General features: G+C 41.6%; 1 long non-coding RNA gene across 1 annotated transcript in view; it reads right to left on the bottom strand.

Moving 5' to 3' along the window:
• The window catches only part of LOC125643048 (uncharacterized), a 209,718-nt gene that overhangs the window by 117,384 nt on the left and 64,408 nt on the right, over positions 1–27,926 (bottom strand). The window lies entirely within an intron of this gene.

Here is a 27,926-nt window from a genome sequence, read left to right as displayed (position 1 = left end):
TAGGCAAATTGGTGAGGCTTTTTACCAAACCTTGTCCAGGAAGTGGGGTGCAAGGTTTTGGGAAGTATTTTGGGGGGAAAGACGCGTCCAAACAGCTCTTCCCCAGTAACCAGTATTAGTTTGGTGGTGGTAGCAGCCAATCCAAGGACGACGGGTGGAATATTTTGTACCTTGGGGAAGTTTTGACCTAAGCTTGTAAAGATAGGCTTAGGAGGCTTTTCATGCAGGTCCCCACATCTGTATCCTAGAGTTCAGAATGGGGGAGGAACCTTGACAAGCACCTATCCCAAACTCATAGGGATTTGTGCCCAGAATCCCCTTTTCATCCGGCCTATCCTTCGGGCCCTTGCTTTTCCCCTTGCAGCAAGCCCAGCTCTTTAAAAGGCAAAATCTTTTTATGTGGCTCATCTCTCCACAATAAAAGTAGTTAATCCTTGCCCTTCCTCCCTAGTTCCTGCCAGGCCAAGCCCTTCTTAAATGCCCCAACTGTCCACACCCATATCATCTCTGTGGCTGGGCTTCAGGCCTCTCACCTGCTAAACCCACTATGTTACCAGGTTTGATGTGGCTCAAGCATCTTTCTATCTGTTCCTGCTTCTTGGAGTGGATTTCAGTGAGGCCTACAAATTAGTAAAGGCATTACATTCCTAACAATCAATGGAAAGACCAGGGATTTTGCTAATGTCATCGTTCTGAGTTATATTGTATCTAAATTTAAGTGGGTAATGGAGGCAAGACAGAAAGGATGTGCACAACCTAACCATAGCCATGGTCACTGCTACTACGACAATCGTGCAATAACAGTCCACTGTATACTCACACACCGGGTTGGGGTCAAGTAATCCACTGCTGCATCCACAAGGTACGCATTCATGTGATGCTAAAATTCCCTGGCACAGCAGAGAGTCAGCATTCACACTGCAATTGTGGCCTCTACAATACAACACACAGAAAACTCCATACTTCCAAATGAGTTTACATCTAGTGATGCCAAACTTTCTTGTTTACTAACTTTTGTTTTAAAACACCACATGATCGATCTATATCAGGAAACACACTTCAATGACATGAAATTCATTTAGTTAGGCCACATAAGAGACTTCCTTGGTATTGTAATCAATGTATCAGAGTATTGGAAGTAGTTAATATACCTTAGAGGAAAAATATGATGCTAACAAGATTTTCCTAATTAGCCCCCTCCCAGTTTAAAAACATCTGGCTGTTTGCATTTTGGATTGCTATATGTTGAGGTTACAGACATGCCAAAGTTTGTAAGTACAGATGAATAATGGTTATTTGAAAAACTTCAGGGCAGACTGACTGAAGATTTCTTGATGCAACTGGCTTAACAGGGGCAATGATGATTATTGTTGATTCTGTACTTCTACAGCCATATTCTCAGTAGCAGTAAGCAATGAAAAATAGTCAGTTTTTGATTAGTGAGAGGCCAAAACTGAACTACTCAACCACAGGCAGTACACTAGGATAGCCTACAACTATCCTGCTTAGTGCACCTTCCTTAATGGATATGTTCAACTGCCATACACGTGTGTTGGGGAATGTGATATACCAGAATGTGTGTCTTCCAGGAATCACTCCACAGCATGAGCAGTTTTGTATGTATGCTTCCAGGAGTGATCACATCCTACATTGCACTAAAAATTCAGCTGAGTAGACATAAAATCCAAGTCTGGGAATGGTTCCAAACAATCCCCCTGCCCAAGTCTCAGAAAGTCTTTGGGACAGTATTTTTGGAGTCATCAAGTTTCTATTTATATAGAAATCTTACCAAAAATAAAACTAACTTTTAAGTGTCAATATTTGTATTGATTTTCTAAAATGCTACATAGAAAGGGAAAAAGGCATCACATTCTTTTTAAGCATGTTTATGTTTATCATTTGGTCTCAAACATTTAGCAGTGGGCAAAAATGAATCTTACTGTACATGTCGAGTCACTGTTATATTTTGTATTTAGTTAATATTTTCTGATGGACTGTCATAAGTTTTAAGGATTCTCTCTTCCAACAATTTAAAATGCTTAACAAAACAAAAATTCATGGTAATTATTATTCTGCAGGGCTCAAGTTTAACATACCTGTACAGTGTCCAATTATTACCAATAATATTCAAGTCTAATGCAGATCACTGGACACTTTCAGTGTCATCAGCATGAACATTAAGGACCAAAACCTCAGCGACTGTAGATTATTATAGTTCTGATTTTACAGCAGCTGAGGATTGGGCCTCCAAAGGATGAACTGGAGTCTCATACTTGTATAGTAAGTTGTAAAACTACTCCAACAGGAACACAAAAGGAAATGTCTCACCTTTAACTGTAAGTCAGCTCAATTTTACATCTTTAGATACTTTATTCATTTCCGAGTTGTGTGCCTCAACTACATGAGAAGATCACCAGTAGTGTACTATTACAACTATTGTGCCTTCCTTCATGAATATGAGAAGTCCACCAGCAGCCCGCTAATGCACATCATAATGGGAGTTTTATCATAGTACATTTAAAAAATTGCTCATTTATAGATTTTTTTTGTTCAAAATAAACTACATATCAGTATGCCAGGAAAACAATCATTACTTTCTAGAGAAACGAAGAATTCTAAGAGAATGGATGAGTCATTTGCAACACAAAAAGAGTTGGTATCCAACCAGTGAGAGGGAGAGAAGATAACAGTGGGTGCTCATCTTTTGTAGTGACAAAAAGATCCTAAAGATAGTGGCTGTCTATAAACAAATCTGGCCCCTATTTAACTAAAGTATTTTTTAAAATAGATTTAGTGAAATCAATACCCTGCATTGGCATACTTAAAATAAATGTATTGGCTGCCCAGGATAATAATATCTAGCTCTCAGACAGCAATTTTATTGGAAAATATCTAAGCACAAGAGCTTTACAAAAGAGGTAATCAGGTCACCTCTTAACCTTCTCTTGGATAAGCAAAATACATTGAGCTGTTTTAGTTTCTCACTTCAAGGTGGACCCGCAAGTCATTTTTGTAGCTCTTTTCTGATTTTTTTCCAATTTGTCTACATCTAGTAATTGTCCCAGTAACGCCATCTATAGAGGTCATGTGATTATCTTATTTCTACTTGATAGTCGCCTGCTTATAAAATCAGAGACTTCACCAGAGAGTTCAGCCACCTGACCTCACTAGGATTTCATGTGAAGCCCTTTACTGTGTTACTGCTGTCCAAAACACAGTATCCCAGTCTGTAAGTGTGATCTACATTCTTTGTTTCTAAATGATTGACTTTGCATCATATGTATGACTGTCACATGCATTTAACAGGGTCCAGCGTGGGGCTACAGGGTTCCCACCATACAACCACTACAGACCCTCTTCAACCCACTGCTGAATCTTCTCAACCTCCCTCCCACAAGTAAGAGTAGAGGGTACCAAGGGGGACTTCAGTCTGTGAAGACTGAAGATCTCACCTTCTCCTTACTGGCAAAAGGCCACCAGTGAAACTCCAGGTCTTGTTTACCTCTGGGTCCTGGCCTTTTATGGCCTCTATCTGCAATGGACGCTGGACACAAATTGCCATGAATTCGACATTCCTATGCTACTTCCCAACACTAAAATTCCTATTCTTCTTCCTTTTAACCTAAACTGTGGCTCCACAATACTGCAAGTCTAAAAACCTCTGGACCCCTGCCAATTTGGCCTAAACAAGGAAACAAATCCTTCCTGATCCTAAAAACAGGTGATCAGTCAGACCCACAGTTTACAATCTCGTTTTAGATTCAGCACCTTGAATGAATGTAAAAAACAATGAGGAGACAGGGTGGGTGCATGGAGTAAGGAAGGACAAACGTTACAGTAATATCACAAGATAATTCATTTACAGAATATGCCTCTCTTTATGGTGCCCTTAAAGTTCTTTGTGTTTTATTAGTAAGTACTACTTACATGTAGCCCACACAAGAGATTTAGGAGAGATTTAAAATCAGTAACAGCAGGGCATTCTATGCTCAGGCAGGAGCATACAGACAGAAATAGAAGAAAGATTTGATATCAAATCAAAACTAATTAGATGAGGTGGGGAGATTACATGGTGGCTCAAATAAAGCAGGAATGAAACAGCACTTAAAGCACTATTCATCTTCAAAGAGCTGTTCAAATATTAACCATTTAATACTTACAACAGCCCAATGAGATGGGCAAGGAGTTTAATTTTACAGATGTGAGAGTGGCAAGAATAGTAAGCATGCTAATAAATCCTAGGCTACTGGATCGGTTAAAGTCAAAATGGTACAGTGGCAATTTTAATGGTGTCACAGCTCAGAGTCTGATGGAGTGTAAATTCAACTTGAACTAACCCTCTGAAAAGTGATTATTAATCCATCACGTTCACGATATTTTGATTCCTTACAATTAAAGTTCCAGTTTAAGAATCAGGATTTCTTGTGGACATTGGCTTTTATTAGCAAAGGTAAGGGGTAAGCCCCAAGAAAGTCTAAAGCCCAAGAGAAAAAGGTCATTAACTGGTGGCAGTTTGTCACAACAACAACTGTTAGCTAATTCCAAAATAAGATTAATTTAGACATTTGACTGGTAAGCCAAAGGCTCAATTTCTCATTGTCAACCCCTGAGCTATCTCCATTTGCACAGATATATATATATATATATATATATATATATATATAAAAAATTTACATCAACAGAATTGAAGTGCAAAGTGTTGCCAAATAAATACTAAGGTAGTTGCCGAACCATCATTTTTAATATAGAAGATGAATGATTGATTGTAGATTGTGATGAATTTAACGCTATTTAAGCATGTCAAAGAATTAAAATGCAAGACAAATGCAATCTGATAAAGATAACTATCACCAGATAGGTTTAGAGTAGCAGCCGTGTTAGTCTGTATCCACAAAAAGACCAGGAGTACTTGTGGCACCTTAGAGTCTAACAAATTTATTTGAGCATAAGCTTTCGTGGGCTACAGCCCACTTCATCGGATGCATAGAATGGAACATATAGTAAGAAGATAAATATATAAGCTCATCTTAATTAATTAGCCTCTCACAGTTTGTATGGCAACTTCCACCATCTCTGTATGTATATATTTATCTTCTTACTATATGTTCCATTCTATGCATCCGATGAAGTGGGCTGTATTTCACGAAAACTTATGCTCAAATAAATTTGTTAATCTTTAAGGTGCCACAAGTACTCCTGTTCTTATCACGAGATAATTTTTTTTATAAAGTTTTCTTTGTCATGCCTTAGTCTGACGCTGCTTAGCACAGATTGGGATTTAGAAAGCAAGGAAGAAGCTGTGTCCTTCTTTAAAATAGTACTACTAATTTATTTTATGCCACTGTACAGAAGACTTGCAAAAAAAGTTATGAAAACTATTCTTAGTAGCTGAGCAAAAAATAGATTTGCTCACCCTTCCATCAAATGTTTAGAAAAATTAAGATGATTCACTTAGTAATCAAAAAAATTACTTGCCCTCAGTAAACAAGCAAGCACAATTTTGCGAGACTAATGTAAAAAGAAAAGAACCGTTATATTGGTATAAGTATCATAAGTGTAATTCACCCTTTTATTATTTCTGCATTGTGGCAACCAAGTTCCACAATAGAGATTGATTCAAAAGGTTCTTGAATCATTTGAATCACAAACATGATTTTCTTGAATCACATTGAATCTCATTCATAACTTTGTAAGACTTTTTGCATTCTTAACAAAAACTTTATTTTCTAGGGTAATTTCCATACCAAGTATACACTGTATTAATATGGGAAAATCTTTTCTGCCACATTCACACACTTATTTATTATGTGGGCAAAAGGTCTACAATCCAACCTGATGAAATTGAGTCAGACAGAAAAAACAATGAGCTGTGCTCCAGCATACAGAATGCAATTTTACAGAGGGGAAAAATACCCAGAGGAATCAGTGAGAAAAGGCTTATAAGATAAGTGAAGTCCAGCAGTTTTTATTAGGCACTGGCTTCCCCATACCTTTTCCATAAACACACAATAAAATCCTGGGACAGAACATTTAATTAAAATGAATGATTGAAGGTATATCGTATGACCTACAGCAGCTAAAAGTGGTCAAAGCAAACACTTGTTTTTTTAAACTTCAAAGGTTATTTGCCTATTGCATTTATAATAGGGGAGAAAATATTTTAATGATGGTCTTTTCCTCACCATGAATCCCACCACCACAAAGAAAGCAGATTTTAAGAACTTCTTCTTTAAAGTCAATCGAGTCTCTTACTTAGAGATGTTGAGGATACCCACCTACTTATAGAAGTTCAAGGTACCCAAAAAGAATGGGGTGCAATAAATCAAGAAAGGCATAGTCAGCTAGGGGACAAATACCAACAAGTCCAGTTGACTGATTTAGCCAGGCATTTTAGTGCATGGTCAAATATTTTCTACAGTCAGTGATTTAAACTGAGAACTGAAGGCTTAATTCAGCCTGGTTTCCAAATGAATTTAATCAACAAAGGGCAGCTCCCTGTGCATATAGCCACCCCCTGAAATAAACCATTTGCAACTAATGTAATGTACTTACTTCAAGGAGGTTCTACTTCTCAATGCCAACCAGCCTCAGCTCCCTCAAGCACTAGGGCTAGTGTACTAGGGAAATGACTTAATCTATCACAGCTGGTCCAGCTTTGGTACACTGACAATCACTGCAGTTATGGCAGGCAGCTGTGGCATTTTCCTTACTCAAAATGAAAGAAAACTAACTCTCTCTCTGCCAATTCCTTGGCAAGGTATTCCCGCCCTATTACTAATGGGAACTTATACACATCATCTATTCCTACAGTACCTGTATGTCAGTGTCAGCAATAAGACTGGACTACTGGATGAAATCATATTCCTAGAATTACTGAATTCTCAATATACATATGCTTATTACTCAGACTCCCAATAGTGTGCTAAGGGTTTCAAAAACAACTATAAGTTCAAACCTAGAAGGCCTTGCTTTGTGAGGCCCTGAACCTGCCATTCTAAAGGTTATATCCATGCAAAGCACCCCTGAAGTCAGTGGTACAGCAATACACCTGGCCACAATGAAGTCAGGGCTTAAAGACTAGATCCCATCAATATTATTAATCATGTTTATTAGGGTAGTGTCTAAAGATCAACCAAAAGTTGGGCCCTCATTGTGTTATGCACTGTAGAAACACACAGTAGCAGATAGTTGCTGCCCTGAGGAGCTTACAGTCTAACTAGACAAGACAGACACAAGGTGGGGAAGGGATATAACACACAAGCAGAGTCAATGTGATGGTGGCAAACATCATGTTAGTGCTCTGATTTTTTGGGTGGCAGGGGGTTGTTAGAAGGGGATAAATTAAATGGAAAGATAAGGGGACAAAGAGGGGTGCATGGCAGGGAAGAAGGTAAAAGGGGCAGGTTAGGGTTGCCAGGTGTCCGGTTTTCAACCAGAACGCCTGGTCGAAAAGAGACCCTGGCGGCTCCAGTCAGCACCGCTCACTGCACCATTAAAAGTCTGGTTGGCCACCTGCAATGGGCAGGCAGGGTGCCTGCGCGGCTCCCAGGATGCGACCAGCACGTCCCTCTGGCTCCTACGCATAGGGGCGGCCGCAGGGGCTCCATGTCCTGCCCCAAACCTGAGCGTCGTCTCCATAGCTCCCATTGGCTGGGAACTGGTTGCCTGGTCGTGCCTCCGCCTAAGAGTTGGAGGCACATGTTGTCGCGTCCTGGGAGCCACCTGAGGTAAGTGCCACCCACAGCCCGTACTACTCACCCCTCCTCCAACCCCTTGCCCCAGCACTGAGCCCCCTCCTGGAGCCCATACCCTGCACCTCCCCTACCCCAAACCCCTGCCTCAACCCTGAGCCGCCTCCTGCACTCTGAACCCCTCGACCCTGGCCCCACCCCAAAGCCCACACGCCCAGCTGGAGCCCTCCTCCCTCCCATGCCCCAAACCCCTGCTCCAGTCCAGAGCCCAGTACTGCACTCTGAACCCCTCATTTCTGGCCTCACTCCGGTGCCCACAACACCAGCCCAGAGCCCACACTCCCTCCCATGGCTCAACCTCCTGCCCCAGCCTGGAACCCTCTCCCACACTCCAAATCCCTCAGCCCCAACCCCCAGCCCTCTCCTGCACCCCAAATCCCTCATATCCTGCCCCCTTCCAGAGTCCGCACCACCAGCCGGACCCCTTACCCCCTCTTGCAACCCAACCTCCTGCCCCAGCCTGGTTAAAATGAGTGAGGGGGGGGGAGAGCAAGTGATGGGGGGGGTGGAGTGAGTGGGGGGGCCCTTAGAGAAGGGGCAGGGCAGGGAGTGGGGCTAGGGTGTTCAGTTTTCTGCAAATAGAAAGTTGGCAACCCTAGGGCAGGTGTGTAGTAAAGCTGAGGCAATGAGACAGAGGGATGGGGAGGGAGACAGTTGGAACAAACAGCCAATTGGCACAGGGCAGATTAAGTCCAGTCAAAAATGTTGGAAGTTCTCTGAACGTCTGAAAGTCCCTGTTTTGGCTGTATCTGCAGCCACCAGGCTGAATCCTATGGCTGGCTAGGTTCCAGCTTGCAGCTTTTCCCCAAGGCCATAGGGTAGGAGGGAAAGCTCCACCTGGGTCCTAGTGCCCCCAGAGTATGGCAGGTGCCCTCTGCACAGTTCTAGATCTGAGGCATGTTAGGGGGAGGGATAGCCCTGGCTGGGCCCAGTTTAACCTCTTGCCTCCAGTGCAGTGGTCTCTGCTATGTCTGCTTCTGCAGCTGCTCCTATTGTCATGTACACCTTGCACACGGTAGCTACTAGCAGGTCAGGCCCCTGGGCCAGATATGAATGGACTACAGAGCTTCAGTCATAGAGACAGACACTAGAGACGTGTCTTCCATGAGATCCTTTAATGCGTAGCCACGCATATTTGTTGTATGCTCAAATAAGCTATGTTACACACAGTGCCACCTAGTGGCGAAACACTATGGCCTCCCATTACACCTACTAGTTGAAGTCCTCATGCATTCAGGCACAGCCTCATTTCTGATCAGGGTCTAATTTTAGACATGACCCATGAGCCTGTTTAATAAGCAATGTGGCAGAAGGCAGGATGAAGATTACAGCAATTGTAAGGCCCCAATTCTGTAATTGGTAGCCCGCAGTGGAATGCTGCACCACTGAGGAGTCTCACTGAAATCAATGCAGTGATCCAACTATATGCATGATGTTTCAGGATGGGTACCTTAGTTCATCCAGTCATCAAGAGGCCCCTGCTCCTGCATACACTTTTCATAGACCTTAATGGGACTGATTACATACATAAGTAAAATTAAAAACACAAATAAGTGTTTGCAGTACCATGGCGAAAATATATGCACATCTGTCCGGATCCACTGAACTCAGTTTTTATAAGACTTCGTTCTAGTTATACCTTTGCTATCCTAAATTCCCATGCCTCCTTGGTATTTACACTTAAACTTAGGTCTCTTAATTATCCCCTTTAGGCATCCCTTGCCCCAGCAATAGATATCCATCTTATTTGAATATTTCCTTGTAAATCAATACTTACAACCCAAATCATTTTGTTATTCCTCTCTGAATTCCCTAATGATGCGTCAAGATCTTTCTGGTAATGTAATAACTAGAAATTAATGCAATATTCCACATGCAGTTATACACTGGGGATGAAATCTTGGCCCCATCAAAGCCAGTGACAATTTTGCTATTGACTTCAGTGGGATCAAGATTTCACCCAGGGCTTATTGCCTCTCTACTCTGATTTGATGTCTCCAGGGTATGCAGCCCAAAACTGTATTTTTTTTAAAAAAAAACTCTTTTCAAGCTACATTCTTATGTTTAATTTGCTGGCTAGATCCCTAGATATCTTTCAGCATTCCAGATTTCTCCCTTTTGCTGTGAATCTGGGTTTTTGGTGATTATTTTTCTTCAGATGCTTGTATCTGTCCATGCTTCTAAACTTTCGAGAACTCTTTGTATTATTTCCCAATCCATATGGTGTTTGCAATTTGGTATCAACTGTAAATTTAACTTCTGGGCTGTTTACTACCTTTTAAAAGATAATTAATGAAGCCATTAAACGAGAACAGATTCTTTGGTGTCACTAGATACTTCTTCTCCCTACTCAGTATCTTGCATTTTATCAGAAGGTTCATCAGTTCTCAGTTTAAGTGACCACACCCATATCCAAATTCATTTTAATTCTGAGAATAATATTTTGTGAAACAATACCAACAACTTTACTAAAATCCAAATATCCTGAACCTGATAATCTATTCCATTTTGACACAGAAATGATGGTGTTGGGAGGGGCAAAGGTTTGCACCTTGGCACCTCTTTATAATCTGGGTTTGCCCCACCTAGTGTAAACTAGAGTAGCCTCAAGGCTATTTGGTAGCTGATAACAGTCAGAACATAATTGTGATGTAGCCATGCCCACTTGCCTCAAGCCACCTTCTCAGTTTAACACCAGGATTGGGAGCATTGTTGGCACAGAACTTTTCAACAAGCTCTAATTGTAGATTTATTTTGTCATCCAAAATTCTTCACTAATGAAAACTTGACTAGATATTTAGGGTTTGACATAGCTCTGTCCAAAGTCCTTTTTTGTTCCACCTCCACACAGGCTGACCCGCATCCCCAATTTGGAGAGACTCTCCTACCCTTCTCTACCCATGCGAGAGGTGAAGTGGAATTAATCAGATACAAGGAACATAATAATCCAGGTCTTCTAATTTATCTAGCCTCTTCAGTTCATGTAAGAGAAAGAAGGAACTCTAATTCTGGCTATATGTTTCTATCATGGGTCTCATTCTCATTGCTGTTGGCTGATCAGAGAACTGACTTAATGACTTTTGTCAAACAGTGATACTGAACACAATTGCTTCAAAGAAATTATCAGCAGCCTAATGCCGATTAATTGGTCTTTTGTTGAGGTTACAAGCATTGCAGAGCCAGAGTGACCTGGTGACAATTTTGTAAGTTTAAAACATAGCTTGCTCTACATATTACATGTGAATCAATAGCCGAGAAGTGCAGGGGAGTCTGCCCTGGCATACCAGACATACAGGAGGACACAAATCAAGGACATGTGTGAAAAGCTATGACAAAGTTTCATTAGAAGCCTGTGGAGTAGAGAAATTAAATCTATATCTTATATACTCAGACAATACAAGCCGTTCAAAGTAAATACCAGGCAGAAAGCAAAGATAGATAAAATTCCAAAGATTTTGGACATGCATCTAAATGTGAAAACCTGAGTAGCTAAAGTTTCTGCATACCTAAAGCATCTCAAAATGTGGGTATCTAATTGGAAACTTCAACTATAAACTGGACTGCTCTTCTATCACTAGTATTCCCTCTCCCTTACATTCCTGATCTTCTCTGACATCTCTTACTCATAGACTTCAGACTGTCAGGCCAGAAGCAACCATCATGATCATCTAGTCCAGGGATGGGCAAATTATGGCTTGTGGGCTGCATCTGTCCCGTCGGACCTTTTAATCCAGCCCTTGAGCTCCCACCGGAGCTAGTCTCACCTCCTGCACATTGCAGGCCAAAGAACCTCACCAACCAATCCTGAAATAGACTCATAACTGCCAGCTGAGTTACTGAAGCTCTCAAATCATCATAGACAGTAAGACCAGAAGGGACCACTAGATCATCTAATCTGACTTCCTGACCACAGCCACCAAAACACCCACCACCCGCACACTGAACTCAACAACCAAAATTAGATCAAAGCCTTATGGCCCATGTCAGACTAGACTATTATGTGCAACAGGGAGAGAATAGGAGGTGCACTAGCGCCTGAAGCCCCTCCCATGGCAGGATAACGATTAGGTAAAATATGCCCAGATAATTTTGACAAGTGTTCCACAACCACACACTGAAGAGGAAGGTGAAACCCCAAAATATCTGACCTAGAGGAAAATTCCTTCCTGACCTTACATATTGTGATCAGTTTGACCCTGAACCTGTGAGCAAAAACCAGCCAGACAAGCAGTTGAGAAAGAGAGAATGCTTAGTGCCACCTCAGAGCACTAGCCCACCCCGTCCAGTATCCCAAAGTGTTCCATCTCCAGTAGGCTGTACAGTGAGACCTGTTGTATTCAGAAAATGAGTTTCATGTCAGCAACAGGGGCATACTTACTCTCTTCAGATGTGGATAGCCACTAACTTGAGACACCTTATGATAAAAGTTCTCTGCAAGAAACCCTGCAGTTCTGTCACAGCACATACGAAATTACCAATTTTGACACCAGACTGAAAAAGGATTTTTTCCCATAACATCATTATTATTTCCCCCCTAAAGGCCCAAGTTGGCTGAAAATGATTGAAATTCATATGGAGGTATATTAAAGGCAAGTGAGTAGAATGATGAAGTCAAAAGTCATACACAAGAAAAATATTGCAATAGTCAATTTTGTTGAAAATTCTTTCTTTATTTTTTTTTAAGTATTTATGGACAATAAAATGTGCTAAAGAACTAAAAATTCTTGCCCTCTTGGGGTGTTTTATGCATTAATATTTTCTACAATCATAAGTCTAACAGATAATATGCAACAAATTAGAATCATAGGACTGGAAGGGACCTTGAGAGATCCTCTAGTCCAGTCCCTTGCACTCAGGGCAGGACTACGTATTATCTAGACCGTCCATGAAATTTGTGTTGGTCTAACCTGCTCTTAAAAATCTCTAATGATGGAGATTCCACAACCTCCCTAGCCAATTTGTTCCAGTGCTTAACTACTCTGACAGTTAGGAAGTTTTTCCTAATATCCAACCTAAACTGCCCTTGCTGCAATTTAAGCCCATTGCTTCTTGTCCTATCCAAAGAGGTTAAGGAGAACAATTTTTCTCCCTCCTCCTTGTAAAAACCTTTTATATACATTAAAAACTTTTTTATCCGGCATGTTGGGGCAATGTGGGGTGCCGGTAAGTGAAAAATTCCCGTTAACTAAGAAGGAGGGAGTTTGGCTGTGGGAGGGGGCTCAGGGTGCTGGATCTGGGGGGAGAGGTTTGGGTACAGGAGGGGGCTTGGGTCAGGGGGTTGTTTGGGAGGGGTTTTGGGGTGCTGGATCCGGGGAGGTGCTCACCTTGGGCGGCTCCCCGTAAGTGGCGGCCTGTCCCTGCTGCTTCTAGATGGAGGTGCGGCAGAGAGCTCTGCATGCTGCCACCCCCCATGCCACCATGGCCAATGGGAGCTGTGGGGGCGGTGCCTGTGGGTGGAGGCAGCACACAGAGCCGCCTGCCATGCTTCCACTAAACTCCCTCCTAGAGCCTGGGTCCCACACGACCTCTCACACTCCAAACCCCTTGTGGCTGTTCCTCCTCCTAGGAGTAGCAGGGACATGTTGCCACTTCCAGGCAGCCATGCAGAGCCAGGTAGGGATCCTACCAGCCCCGCGCCAACCCGATTATAAACTGGACTTTCTATGAATATTAGAAATGCCAGTTAATAGACCTTTCAGGTTGGTACAGGACTGGATAACATAGCATTTACTGTACTTGGAAACTGTTATGTCCCCTCTCAGTCTTTTCTCCAGACTAAACAAAACCAATTTTTTCAATCTTCCTGCGTAGGTCATGTTTTCTAGACCTTTAATCAGTTTTGTTGCTTTTCTCTGGACTTTTTGCAATTTTTCCACATCTTTCCTGAAATGTGGTGCCTAGAACTGGACCACAAATGTGGTGCCTCAGTTGGACAATACTCCAACTGAGGCCTAATCAGCGTGGAGAAAGCAGAAGAATTATTTCTTGTGTCTTGCTTACAACATTCCTGCTAATACATCCCAGAATAACGTTTGCTTTTTTTGGCAACAGCGTTACACTGTTGGCTCATATTTAGCTTGTAATCCACTATGATCCCCAGATCCCTTTCTGTAGTACTCCTTCCTAGGCAGACGTTTCCCAGTTTATATATGTGCAACTGATTGTTCCTTCCTAAGTGTTTATCTTTTGGTAGTAAGTATAGGTCAAGGTATTACCTCATCCCCATAATTTGTTTTTATTGGCAATACTAGTCTTTCACTGTAAGACTGGATTCTGTTACCATTTACCCTCAAGAGAAACGTTTGTACAACAGTCTAACTACGTGACATGAAAAATTGAATAAATCTGAAACATTTTTCTATGTAAATATTATTTTCCTTGACAATCAGCATAGTTTCCTCAGCAACTGCACTAAAAAAGTAAAACACAAACCTTTTAACTGGAATCCCCTTGTATATGACATTTATTTCTCAAATATTTATAAGTAACAGCTTATTTGGATTGTTATGAATTGACATAATTACTGATATAAATCAAAATTTTATTTCCTTGTTCAAATCCACTGTTCGTTACAAATTATGTATACTGCTATTGGCACTGTGATACTTCTTCCGCAAATAAAATACATTTTTATTTCCCAGTCTGACACGTCGTCAGTGTGAATGACAGGTTCAGTAGCTCGTCACTATTCTTGCACTTCTGATACTTACACAAGTCTGTGCAAGAAAGCTGAGCAGCAAGAGAGGAACACATTTCCCAATGCACTGCCTGCAACATACTGTCTGGTACTACACTTCCCGGCATCCAGCTGATGGCAAGTTCCTTGTTTTCTAAATGCTATCCATGGCCAACAGGGGAAGGAGCATCCATCCACTTGATAAGAGAGAGTGCCTCATAATAGCAGCCTGATAATTTGCCTGCTTATTGCGTTGGTATAGAGCATCACATGTTAGCGGCAGGCTCTGTTCAGGCAGTGAAAATGATGCTAGGCAGAACATCTTATATCGGGCATCCTTGACATCCTGCGGTGAAGGTTGGCCATACAGATAAACACAAATTTCTCAAGCACAAGGAATGTTGAGTCTTGAAGTGTGAAATCTTTTCCAAGGTCTGTGAGAGCATCAAGCATCTTCACACTCAGAGGCCACAGCAAATGCCTCTTTCCCTCCCCATAGAACGCACACGTGAATGTGTGGAGTCCCATAAGGCGGGTAAAGGACCTTTGGATCTAGAGTTGAAGGGACTTTCTCCAAATCAATAATGCGGCTTTGATTTCCAGCACAAGTGATGAAATGCAAATGAACTAGCAGTTGTGATTTAAGACTGATGATTATGACTACAACATCGGTATCTGGGCTCCTAATGATCACATTCTGGTAGTCCTTGGCAGCATGTTTCATGTGAAGAAACATACATGTGTCACATTTTTCATGGTCACCATTTACTTCATGAACAGCTGTGGCTGTCACTGAACCCTGCTGCACAGCCAGGCAGTGACAAGCCTACAGCTTGGAAATATGCATCTCTTCACACTGTGTACAAGAATATCTGAAGTGCTTTCTTATTGTTGTCATCAGAAAAAAAAAACAACGTCTTCTACTAACTGGGGGTTTTCTAGTCCTTTCTGTGGCTATGTATAGTTTGGGAGCAACCAGATGCTCAGTGTGACCATTTCACATTTTTGATGCTCATATTAGAATACCGATCTATGACAAAATCCAAATGAGTACACTTGTACTTTCCTGCTATCTTGATCATGTACAGTAAAATGGTGTCTGCAAGCTCACCAGATGTTGAAGGAACATCATGTAGTGCTTGGATGACAGACATTCCAACAAAAATTATTGTACCATTTGCTGGAACATGGTCAATACAGCAGTCTTCACCTCTGGATTGAAACAGACCAAGCAGAGCTGATTTGTTGGTTTTTGACAGAGTACGAGCAAAAGGGCAGGAAACTGCTCCCAAAGAATACAACAAGATTTCCCAGAGATCAATTTTCCTACTTTGACTGAATACAATAAGTCTTGCAAAGTGTTTCTTGTCATTGTGAAGCATCACATCTTTGTTTTTCCATCAGATTTGTTGTTGTTAAAGCACATATTGCTTGGTCAATGACCAAGACTTCATGCTTAATTTCAAGCTGTTCAGCTATAGAGATACTTCTTTTCAGAGTAGTGTAGATAGTAGACATCTCTGTTGGTGATGCCTCGATGAGTGGAAGGTAATGGATAGCTGAATTCTTGAGAATGCACTGCCCCCTGTTGCAGTGTGGGCAAAGGAAGGCAGTGACTTTCTTCAGTGACTGCCCAAGATGCTGAGTGGATGGAGGGCAATGACACTGCTTAGCAGCCCCTGAAGACAATGGACGGGAGAGCTGCCCATACACCAACAGTAGTGTAAGGACACTAGTCCTCACACAGAAGGGGACAGTGCTAGTAATGTAGAGCTGAAAGGGGACTCCATGGAGACAGACTGTCTGAAGTGATGGATCTCCCACAGATTCCGTTTAGGTAAGCCTCTAAACTCTGAAATTTTTGGAGTTTCCCCCAGCAATAAATTGATATGGCGTTTGACTGAATGAAGGCTGGTTAATAATGTGATTTGACATGGAGTTTTAGCAATACAAAAGCTGGTTTAGGCTGTGCTTTTACATGTAATATTACTGAGGCTTGTCCATAGTGTGCTTTTACATAGTTTGGGTATTGTGCTGGTGGTTTAAAACATTCTTTCACACACATACTTTTACTATAATGCTTGATGTTTGCAACCGTTTTTTGAAAGTTACTACTTTCCCTGTAGGATAGTGTATAGGAATAAGAATCCATAATGCTTTGGGTAATCGGATGGGAACACTGATGGGATCTTGATAGGAAAAGCTGTGGTTAATCTATTGCCACACTATAAAAAAGAACAACCATCACAGCCTCATACTTCTTTCTTTTACTCCTGGTTTAAAGCTGCATGCCTGCATGAGTGTAGAGTCTAACAGAGATTCCTAGGTTACTTCTAGCAGTGAAATCAGATGGCATAAGTCCCTGGCTTTTTCTGTCCTGCCTGCCCTGGTGTGCATGTCTGTGTGTCCCTGTACTACTCAATATACATAGGGGACATTGAGTCAGGTGATTAAGAAGAAACATTCCAGTTTAAGAAATTCATCAATGGCTGGCTCAGGTCATGGCATCAAACCATACAAAACTCTCACTCTTAGGCATGTATGTTATGACCAATATCAGAACCTCAGCTACCGCTATCCCTGGAGCTTTGAGCTATCTGCTTTTCCACATATTTCATTATTATTAATTATTGATTTATATAGCACCTTTCAAAAGTCTCAAAAGTGCATTATTGATTGAAAAACTGTACAAATCCAGGGATCATTTCATTTCACCCGTCACTGAAATGCAACCACCTCAGGGGCATACTCTTTGGAGATTAGAAACGTTGTTCATTGTGTTTTAAGTGACAGTGGACAAAAGCTACTCTCTGAAATATTAGCATGAGAACTATCAGAGAATGAAAGATTGACCTTAGGCATAAGTCCTTATTCTGTCAAGGCCCTGAGATGTCATTTAATGGAAATCTATACTGATGAGTGCCAAGCCTAGCTGTGTCGAGAGGCATGCCCGGTCCCTCACGCACTCTTTATCACTAGTGAATAAATGAAAAATTCCAGATATGTTGCACATGGAAATTCAAACCATCCATGGATGTTTGAATCCCTCTGCTCAAATTATTTGCTGCCAAAAGGTTGGATAGTTCATACTTCAGTCAAAAACTTATTACAAACGTATGGATTAATTAGTTGTTGGATGACAACAGTGCATGTGGTGCTGTGCAGAAGAATGCATTTCTTACAATCTTACTGAGAAACATACAATAGGAAGGTTATTTACCTCACAGTAACTGGAGCTCTTCAAGATGCTTTTCTCCACACAGACCCCACTATGCACCCTATTCACATAAACCTGGAATCATTTAGTCAGCAGTGTCCAGTGAGGCTGAGCATGCACCCTGAACACCATTGCACACCCTCCTTCAAGGGCACAAAGGGTGGAACAGACCTACCTGCCAATCAATTCCTTTGCTAATACAGATATCCAGGTAAAGGATTTTGCACCAGTGGGAAAGAAGGGTAGATCATTGGAATCCATGTGGATAAAGGCATCCTGAAGAACTCCAGTTACTGTAAGGTAAGTAACCTCTTTTTCTTCAACCGTTTGTCTAGATGGATCCTACTGTAGGTTTTTACCTCTCACCTGCTACTAATGTGAATTCCTCACCTCTCTTCACATGAGCCTGAGTAAGATTTAAGAGAGACTTTTCACTGTCGTGGTCATTAATCAAAGATATTCTTCATGAAATAACACTGAAACTAGATAAAATTAACTTACTGTACATATAAAACATAGACAGAAATTTATCAACGTGAAAATATAATGAAAATATCACCATACCTCTCAGACACTTGTTTCTACCCACTCATGTTTTACATTTGTTTGTTCACCCTTAAAAGTCATCCAAGATGTTGAGATAACAAGATGTCTTTGGAAGTGACAATGGAATGATTGCAAAACATTTAGTGTCTGATCACGCTAGCTATGTTGACCATCTCTGACAAGAAGCCTACTCACTTCAACAGGATCAACATCCAAAGGGGATGTAAGGTAGAGAGTTCAATAAAATGACTAAAATTATGAGGCCACTGAAACAGGCTCTGAAGTTAAAAGTAAAGAAAGTACAGTCTGTGGGATACGGATGCTACGCAGAAAACACAATAAAATATCAGAAGTCATGTGTACTATTGAACAAAAAATATGTGAGCTCTCATTAAAAATAATTTCTATTCTGGAGGACTGGAAGGTAATGAATAAATGTAACAATTTTGCAAAAGGTTGAGCTCCGCCTGTGAGGCACTGAGTGCCATAAACTCACAAAGAACACAATGGGTGTTAAAAGTGTAGAGCACTTTGCAGGACTGGACCCCAGCAGTGCTGCTTCTAGGACTGAGCAAAAATTAAAACTTCTGTTCCATGCAAAATTCTGCTATTTCAACATTTGTTTTTGCCCTGAACCAGAATAAAAAATTTGAAATATCTAAATTTTCTGTGGAATCAAAACATTTAAACTCAAATGCCAGAACATTTTGCTTTGGCATTTCCAACCAAAAACAAAACGTTTAGAGATATTTAAAATGTTTCATTTCAGTTTGTTGAACTAACTTGAAATGTTTTGTGTTAAGTCATTTCATCATTAAACTACAATATCATACTGTGGCACATAGCCACATGGGAGTTGTAGATCAAGTTGCCTGATGAACCCATTCTTTCATATTGACCAGGATTCCTGGCCCAACTAGGTCTTCCATGATGTATCTGAAGTCATGGGACAACTGCTCCATCAGAGGGAAGACTGCATTGTGTCATGGGAGACTAAATCCAATCAAAGGCCCAGCCCATAGGCGAAAATGGGGGCCCAAACTATAACTCACAGAAGGTAATGTACCGTTTAATGTTGGACTGTCTCAAAATGAAAAGTTTTGGTTCAGTTCAACAACCCGAAAAATACCAATCTGGGTCAGACTCATCTGAAACAAAATTTTGGTTTTCCTGTCAGAAAACTGAAGCTTCAGCAAAATCAAAATTTTCAGATGGAAACTGCATTTTGCATGTGAAAATAATTCCAATGAAAAATTCCTGACTTGCTCTACTTGCTACAACTATTTCATATAGAACTGGTCAGAAAGTGCTTTTTTTCCCCCCTTTCCCACACAAAGTTTTCTGATTTTCATCCAATAAATGAAAACTTTAATTTTTTTGACTGCAAGTCAACATTTTCTGTGGCAAACAGATACTTTCTTCAAAAGAAAATTGCTTAGTCAAAAAAAAAAATCCCACTGAAAAACAGTTTTGTCAGAAAATTTTTGACCAACCTCAGTTTCGTGTCTTAGCAAATGTCTCAAAAGTAGAGAAATGACATTACATTGAATATTGCCAAGAAGAAAAATCACTATAAAGAAAATGCAACTATCTGAAGTGTAAGTTAGTGACATATAATAACAAAAAATACCCGTCTTTCTCTGACTCTTATTTTACTGTAATTTTATCTGATGAAATTTCCAGCCTTTTGTATAATTTTTGTCATCATTCTGATGCTGCAGTAGCTTGCTAATGTTAGTTTCATTTGAGAAAGTCATATCACTTACAGAGCAAAGTAACAGGAAACACAATTCTAATATCTCAAGACAATGTAATGTATCACATATTGTTCATTCTTTAAAAGAGCAACATTTACTCAGAGAGTTCAACCACCTACTGTATTTATTCACTATTCTCCATTAATTTAGTGCACTCGAAGGGCACCACAATTGGGAAAACATTTCTACTCCCAAAGCTGCTCTAATAAACTCATGGGGAGACTTAACGCATCCCCAGGTATAATGGGAGGGATCACAGAGCATCTGCTCCATAATTCATTAGAGCAGGTGCAGTGGGAGTATGAGAGTTCAAATTATCATGCATTGCAGTGGGGGAAGGAGCCTTCCATGACCAGGATAATTCATCTTTCAGTTTCGGAATGGCATTGGTGCATTTTGAAAACCCTGTTGAAAGGGTCATCCTGGCATCCCCTCTCAAGAGATAGGTGCCAAAATAGAGAGAGCAGCCACCATATCCTCCCCCATAGACATAAAATCAGAACATGTGTTTGGGGGAGAGGGGAATGGGTTGAAACACTGGCAAATGGTGTTAGGGCCATCTGAATAGTATCAGGCTATATTTGTGAGTAATCCTGAATGTGGACTGATGCTCATGAATACCCTCATCTTGGATGGGTTCTATGCAAACTGTTTATACAACTCTAATTGGGATATTTCTAGTACTTCCAGTACTTGTCTGGTCTAGTAGGAGGTACTGCTTTTCTGGCAGTACCCCCCAAACAAGGAAAATGCAAGGTATGTGAAAAATTAAAAAACTAGAGCAGTCAAAGCTTTTTCAAATGTCAGAAAAGTTGCTTTGTTGAGTTTTATGCATTTATCTAAGTGCTACACTGGTTAAAATAAAACATTGTAGTAAGTTAAGGAGCATAATTTTTCCCCATAAAAGAACATGGGAATGAAGAACACTTTCATCATTAACACTGATCCTAACCCAGCGCAAAAGTAAAAGGAAACTCTAGGATCTAGTAAAATTACTGCACCTCAAATTATCACCTAAGTGACCTCTTGGACTTGGAGCAATGAGCACTGGGCAATTTTACAGACAGGGCAAATGAGAAATAGAAAACAAAGAGACTTTACAACGGTTCCACAGAAACTTTGTGGAAAACTAGAGTGCAACCTCATATCTTATGTGGTAGAGTCATCTTTTCTCCATTAGTACCTCTTCTACAGAGCCACATCCAGTTCTGGTGTCCACAATTTTACAAAGATATTGAAAAATTGGGAAAGGTTTAGAGAAGAGTTACAAGAATCATTCATGAGCTGAAAACATGATTTTACAATGAGTGAACTAAAGGAGCTCAATCTATTTAGTTTAACAAAGAGATGGCTAAGGTGTAATTTGATCTTAGATTGTTAGCCTATAGTGGAAAGAGATATGATACTTGTGGGTTCTTTAATCTAGAATCTAATGGCTGAAAGTTTAAGTCAGCAAAGTTTAAACCGGAGACAAGTACAGATTTTTAACCGTGATGGTAATTAACCATTGCAACAGATTACCAAGGGATGTTATAAAATTTCAGTCATCTGGAGTCTTTCCGATCAAGATTAGATGTCTTTCTAAAACATAGGTCCTGACTCAGCAACAAGATACTGGGCTATATACAGGGAGTAAAATTCTATGGCCTGTGTTATGCAGGTGGTCACACTAGATGATCACAGAATATCAGAGTCAGAAGGGACCTCAGGAGATCATCTAGTCCAACCCCCTGCTCAAAGCAGGACCAATCCCCAATTTTTTCCCCCCAGATCCCTAAATGGCCCCCTCAAGGATTGAACTCACAACCCTGGGTTTAGCAGGCCAACTTCTGGTCCTAAAGTCTGTGAAATAGGTTTAAATTAGGTTGACTTTAAAATGTCTTTAATAATACTTATTCACATTTGTAAAATGCTTTGAGACACATAGTTGATATTAAGTATAAAACCATATTAACCATACTTTTCAGATGCAGTAATTTAGACTCAAAGATTCAGTAAATGAGCTTGGAGACAAGATGTCTTATTGGACTATGCAGTAGCTCTCTAATGAAGATTCATAGGTTCTAGCCTTAGATTTACTATGATATTTTAGAACTTTTTCCAAATATTGTGAGTGAGGGTGGGCTGTTCCACATACATACTTGTGGCTTATTTAGATATGTAGTGAACAAGTGTATTTTATCAGCTGGATGGTAAATTTGGTATCACTCCACAGGAGCCATTAGCTTGACCACATCCACTGAATTCTTTAATTACATAATCCAATAATATATATATATATATCTTATACATTCAAAATTTGAATAAACAGACAAAATTGTGAGCCAGATCAGCAGCTTGTTTAAATTAGCATGGTATACGTCTTATGAAAACATTTTTCTAAATTCTATAATTTTTCTAAATCCTCTAATATTTTGTAGTAAACAGTTTCTGCAGAATTTCTGCAGAAATTTTAAACTAATCTGTAGGTTTTGTAGCAGGATTATAATTAGCAATACATTTTATAATTTAGTTTAGATTTTAATAGAAGGTGTCTTCAGAATATTTAGAGGTGATTAGTGTTATATTGATGTTCTATCTAATAAGATTTTTCCCTAAGCAGCGGGGAACAAGATCCCATAGAACATTCATAAAGCTATTTCTCTGGGGTCAGAAGAAAGAGGGAAGCACAGCATGGAATCATAGTGACAGAGGATGTGGAAAAAGCTAATGTACTCAATGCTTTTTTTGCCTCTGTCTTCACTAATAAGGTCAGCTCCCAGACTGCTACGCTGGGCATCACAAAATGGGGAAGAGATGGCCAGCCCTCTGTGGAGATAGAGGTGGTTAGGGACTTTTTAGAAAAGCTGGACGTGCACAAGTCCATGGGGCCGGACGAGTTGCATCCGAGAGTGCTGAAGGAACTGGCGGCTGTGATTGCAGAGCCATTGGCCATTATCTTTGAAAACTCGTGGCGAACCGGGGAAGTCCCGGATGACTGGAAAAAGGCTAATGTAGTGCCAATCTTTAAAAAAGGGAAGAAGGAGGATCCTGGGAACTACAGGCCAGTCAGCCTCACTTCAGTCCCTGGAAAAATCATGGAGCAGGTCCTCAAAGAATCAATCCTGAAGCACTTGCATGAGAGGAAAGTGATCAGGAACAGCCAGCATGGATTCACCAAGGGAAGGTCATGCCTGACTAATCTAATCGCCTTCTATGATGAGATTACTGGTTCTGTGGATGAAGGGAAAGCAGTGGATGTATTGTTTCTTGACTTTAGCAAAGCTTTTGACACGGTCTCCCACAGTATTCTTGTCAGCAAGTTAAGGAAGTATGGGCTGGATGAATGCACTACAAGGTGGGTAGAAAGCTGGCTAGATTGTCGGGCTCAACGGGTAGTGATCAATGGCTCCATGTCTAGTTGGCAGCTGGTATCAAGTGGAGTGCCCCAAGGGTCGGTCCTGGGGCCGGTTTTGTTCAATATCTTCATAAATGATCTGGAGGATGGTGTGGATTGCACTCTCAGCAAATTTGCGGATGATACTAAACTGGGAGGAGTGGTAGATACGCTGGAGGGGAGGGATAGGATACAGAAGGACCTAGACAAATTGGAGGATTGGGCCAAAAGAAATCTGATGAGGTTCAATAAGGATAAGTGCAGGGTCCTGCACTTAGGACGGAAGAACCCAATGCACAGCTACAGACTAGGGACCGAATGGCTAGGCAGCAGTTCTGCGGAAAAGGACCTAGGGGTGACAGTGGACGAGAAGCTGGATATGAGCCAGCAGTGTGCCCTTGTTGCCAAGAAGGCCAATGGCATTTTGGGATGTATAAGTAGGGGCATAGCGAGCAGATCGAGGGACGTGATCGTTCCCCTCTATTCGACATTGGTGAGGCCTCATCTGGAGTACTGTGTCCAGTTTTGGGCCCCACACTTCAAGAAGGATGTGGATAAATTGGAGAGAGTCCAGCGAAGGGCAACAAAAATGATTAGGGGTCTGGAACACATGAGTTATGAGGAGAGGCTGAGGGAGCTGGGATTGTTTAGCCTGCAGAAGAGAAGAATGAGGGGTGATTTGATAGCTGTTTTCAACTACCTGAAAGGGGGTTCCAAAGAGGATGGCTCTAGACTGTTCTCAATGGTATCAGATGACAGAACGAGGAGTAATGGTCTCAAGCTGCAGTGGGGGAGGTTTAGATTGGATATTAGGAAAAACTTTTTCACTATGAGGGTGGTGAAACACTGGAATGCGTTACCTAGGGAGGTGGTAGAATCTCCTTCCTTAGAGGTTTTTAAGGTCAGGCTTGACAAAGCCCTGGCTGGGATGATTTAACTGGGAATTGGTCCTGCTTTGAGCAGGGGGTTGGACTAGATGACCTTCTGGGGTCCCTTCCAACCCTTATATTCTATGATTCTATGATTCTATGATTCATTCCCTTCCACACCTTCTCACTTGCCAGGATTCATGATGCTTTTGATACTCTCCACTTGTAGAACAAGAGGTTATTTGGCTGAGACAGAGAAGAGTCAGCTAGGATTTTTCATTGCTTGTGCACTTTGTTTTAGTATTTAGTGCTTTTAAACATTGTTTTTCCTCATTCTATTATAGACCAAGATACTAACTGTCATATTCTTGTCAATCCATGATGATAACTTTGGGGGACCAAAAACATCTAACTGAAGCACACTCAAATGTATGCAAGTGGCATTCTTGCCTAAAAAAAGTTATTAAATGACACCTCCTGTTTCGTCCTTTCAGACCGGATATGCTGGTTATAGCTGCTGCTGCCGCCCTGCAAAAGAACTGGAGAGTCAGTTGCCTAGTGGTTGGAGGAGGGAACTGAGAGTCAGGTCTAACTTCACTTCCCAACATTCGCACAGCCACTTTGACCTTAAGTGAGGTTTTTTAGCCATATGTAAAGAGAGTATAAAAAAACGTAACTAACTTCCTCAAAGTGATGGTACAAGACAGAATATGTTAGAGTGCTTTGAGATTGTTAGATGAAAGAAGCTAAAAGTGCAAATATTTAATACAGAAATAACTCTGTTTATAAGAGCAGAAGAAAACTGTTTGAACAAACTTTAATTTCACAATTCAGTTACCTCTAAACTACAGGATGCTGATGCTGCTATTGTGCTTCCAATTTTTACTTTTTTTCTTTTGTTTTGCTAAGCTTATCCTTACCTCTGATTTAGTCACCTCCCTCTAAAGTTAGATAAGAGAAATATTCTAGATGAAGTGCAAAAAGCATGTTTAGAAAACAAACTGTCAGACATGCTGAATTGTGGCTGATTCTATCTTTTTAAAGACATTGGATATGAACACTGTTTTGTGTTGCATGAAGAGAAAGTTACTTACCTTACAGTAACTGAGGTTCTTCGAGATGTGTGTCCCTGTGGGTCTCATTAGAGTCTGCCTGAGCGTGCGTGTTCTGCACCCCCCTCCCAGTTCCTTCTCTACCGTGGAGAAGTCAGAATAGTACTCCAAAGCAGAGGGGAGGAGGGTGAGGAGTGGAGCACCCCCAGGGACACACATCTCTAAGAACCTCAGTTACTGCAAGGTGAGTAACTTTCTCTTCTTCTTCGAGTGCTGTCCCTGTGGGTGCTCCACTCCAGGTGAATGTGAAGCAGTACCCCTAAGGCTGGTGGGACTTTGCAGTTGCAGCAGTGTGTACTGTAGACAGTACTGTATGGCCTACTATGATGTCTGCCGTGGTATCCTGTGTGATAGCATAGTGTTTAGTAAATGTGTGTTTGGATGACCACGTGGTGGCCTTACAGATATCAGGAAAGGGTACATTATGGAAGAAGGCAACAGATGTTGACATGGCTTGAGTAGAATGAGTTCTGATACCTTCGGGTGGTTGAGCATTCTGAATGTGGTAATAGGATCTGATGCAGTCAGAGATCCACTTGGAAAGTTGTTGTTTAAAAATGGCTGCACCCTTTGATCTCTCTGTAGTGGAGACAAATAATCACGAGGACTTACGAAATGTTTTAGTCCTGTCTAAGTAGAAGGCAATTGCTCATCTGACGTCGAGGGTGTGCAGAGGCACCTCATGTGGAGTCTCATGAGGTTTGGGATAGAATGTAGGTAAGTATATTGGTTGGTTAAGGTGGAAGGTGGACACCACCTTAGGGAGAAATTTAGGGTGTGGTCGCAGGGTAACTTTGTCTTTAGAGAAGGTTGTGTAGGGAGGGTAGGCCATCAGGGCGCTTATTTCCCCTACCCTCCTTGCTGATGTTATAGCAACCAAGAAAGCTACCTTCATGGACATATGAAGAAGAGGTGAGGTAGCTGAGGGCTTGAATGGAGGTTTCATAAGACCATTGAGATTCCATGCAACTGCCGATGGATAAATCTTGGGGTAGAAATTTTGTAGGCCCATGAGGAAGCGTTTTATGGTGGGGTGGGCAAAGAGTGAATAGCCGCCTAACGAATCATGGAAGGTGGCAAGGGCCACTGGGTGTACCCTGATGGAGCTGAGCGAGTCTGTCCTGTTTTAGTTTCAGGAGGAAGTCTAGGATGTTAGGGAGGGTCATGATATGGGGTGATAAGTGTTTGTTTGAGCACCACAGGGAAAAGCGCTTCCACTTCTGCACATAAGTTTTATGAGTGGAGTCTTTTCTACTATGCAGGAGGACGTATTGGACTTGCTCAGAACAGGCTAATTCGTGGATCTGGAACCATGAAGGAACCACACTGTCAGGTGGAGTTTCTGGAGCTGAGGGTGAAGAGTTTGTCCATTGTCCTGAGAAAGCAGATCTGGTCTGTTGGGGAGAGTCCGTGGAGGATGGGCAGACATGTGGAGCAGGTAAGAATACCACATCTGTCTAGGCCAGGCTGGGCAATGAGTATGACATGGGCCTTGTCGTCTCTGATCTTGCGCAGGACCCTGTGTATCAGAGGGTTCCGTGGAAAGGCATACATGAGAGAGTTGTTCCATGGGATGAGGAATGCATCTCCTAGGGATACCGTCCCGAATCCCACTCTGGAGCAAAATAGGTGACATTTGCGGTTCTGTGTTGTGGCAAAGAGATCTATTGATGGGGTGCTCCATTGGGAGAAGAGCTGTTGTAGTATCGTGGGGTGCAATTCCCACTCATGTTCTTTGGAGAAGTGTCTGCTGAGTGTATCGGTGATAGTGTTGTGACAGCTGGGTAGGTACGATGCAATAATTTGTATGTGGTGTTGTATGCACCAATTCCATAATCGGATGGCCTCCATGCATAGGGAGTGCAATTGTGCTCTCTCCTGTCTGTTGATGTAAAACACACATGCTATATTTTCCATTAGGACCCAGATAGATTTGCTCTTTATGAGGGGAAGAAAGTGAAGGCAGGCTTGTCTCACTGCTCTGAGCTCTAGGAGGTTTATGTGTAGGTGCGTCTCTGGAATGGACCAGCGGCCTTGTGCCATGTGTCCCCCCAGAAGCGCTCCCCAACTGATCAGGGAAGAGTCCATGGTGAGCATGAGCGTGGGGGTTGTTGTTGAAAGGGAATGCCAATGCAAAGGTTCTCTGGTCTTGTCCACCGTTGCAGAGAAGCTAGTACATTTGCTAGAGGAGTCAGCCGCATGCTGGGTTTGTAGTTGGAGTTGAGCCAACCCTGAAGACATCTCATGTGCAGCCTGGCGTACTTAACCATGAAGGTGGTGGCTGCCATGTGGCCAAGGAGCTGTAGGCAAATTCTTGCCTGTATCTTGGGACGAACAGAGCGTGCGTATGAGGTGTATGATAGCGAGGAATCTGTTGTGTGGTAGTGAGGTTTGAATAGAGTCCAGGTGAGCTCCAATTAATTCTATCTGCTGTGTAAGCGTCAAGGTAGATTTTTGGATGTTTATTTGCAGGCCCAAGCTGTGGAAGAGGGAGATAGCGAAATGGGTAGCTTGTAGCATCTCGTTGTATGAGTTGCCCTTGATGAGGCAATTGTCTAGGTAGGGGAAAAGTATGATCCTGTGTCTGAGGAGGTGGGCCATGACTATGGCTAGGGTCTTGGA

The sequence above is a fragment of the Caretta caretta genome, chromosome 9 (assembly GCF_965140235.1).
Source record: "Caretta caretta isolate rCarCar2 chromosome 9, rCarCar1.hap1, whole genome shotgun sequence".
Lineage (NCBI taxonomy): Eukaryota > Metazoa > Chordata > Testudines > Cheloniidae > Caretta > Caretta caretta.
The sequence above is the reverse complement of the archived record's forward strand: the minus strand, read 5'-3'. Positions and strand labels throughout refer to the sequence as shown.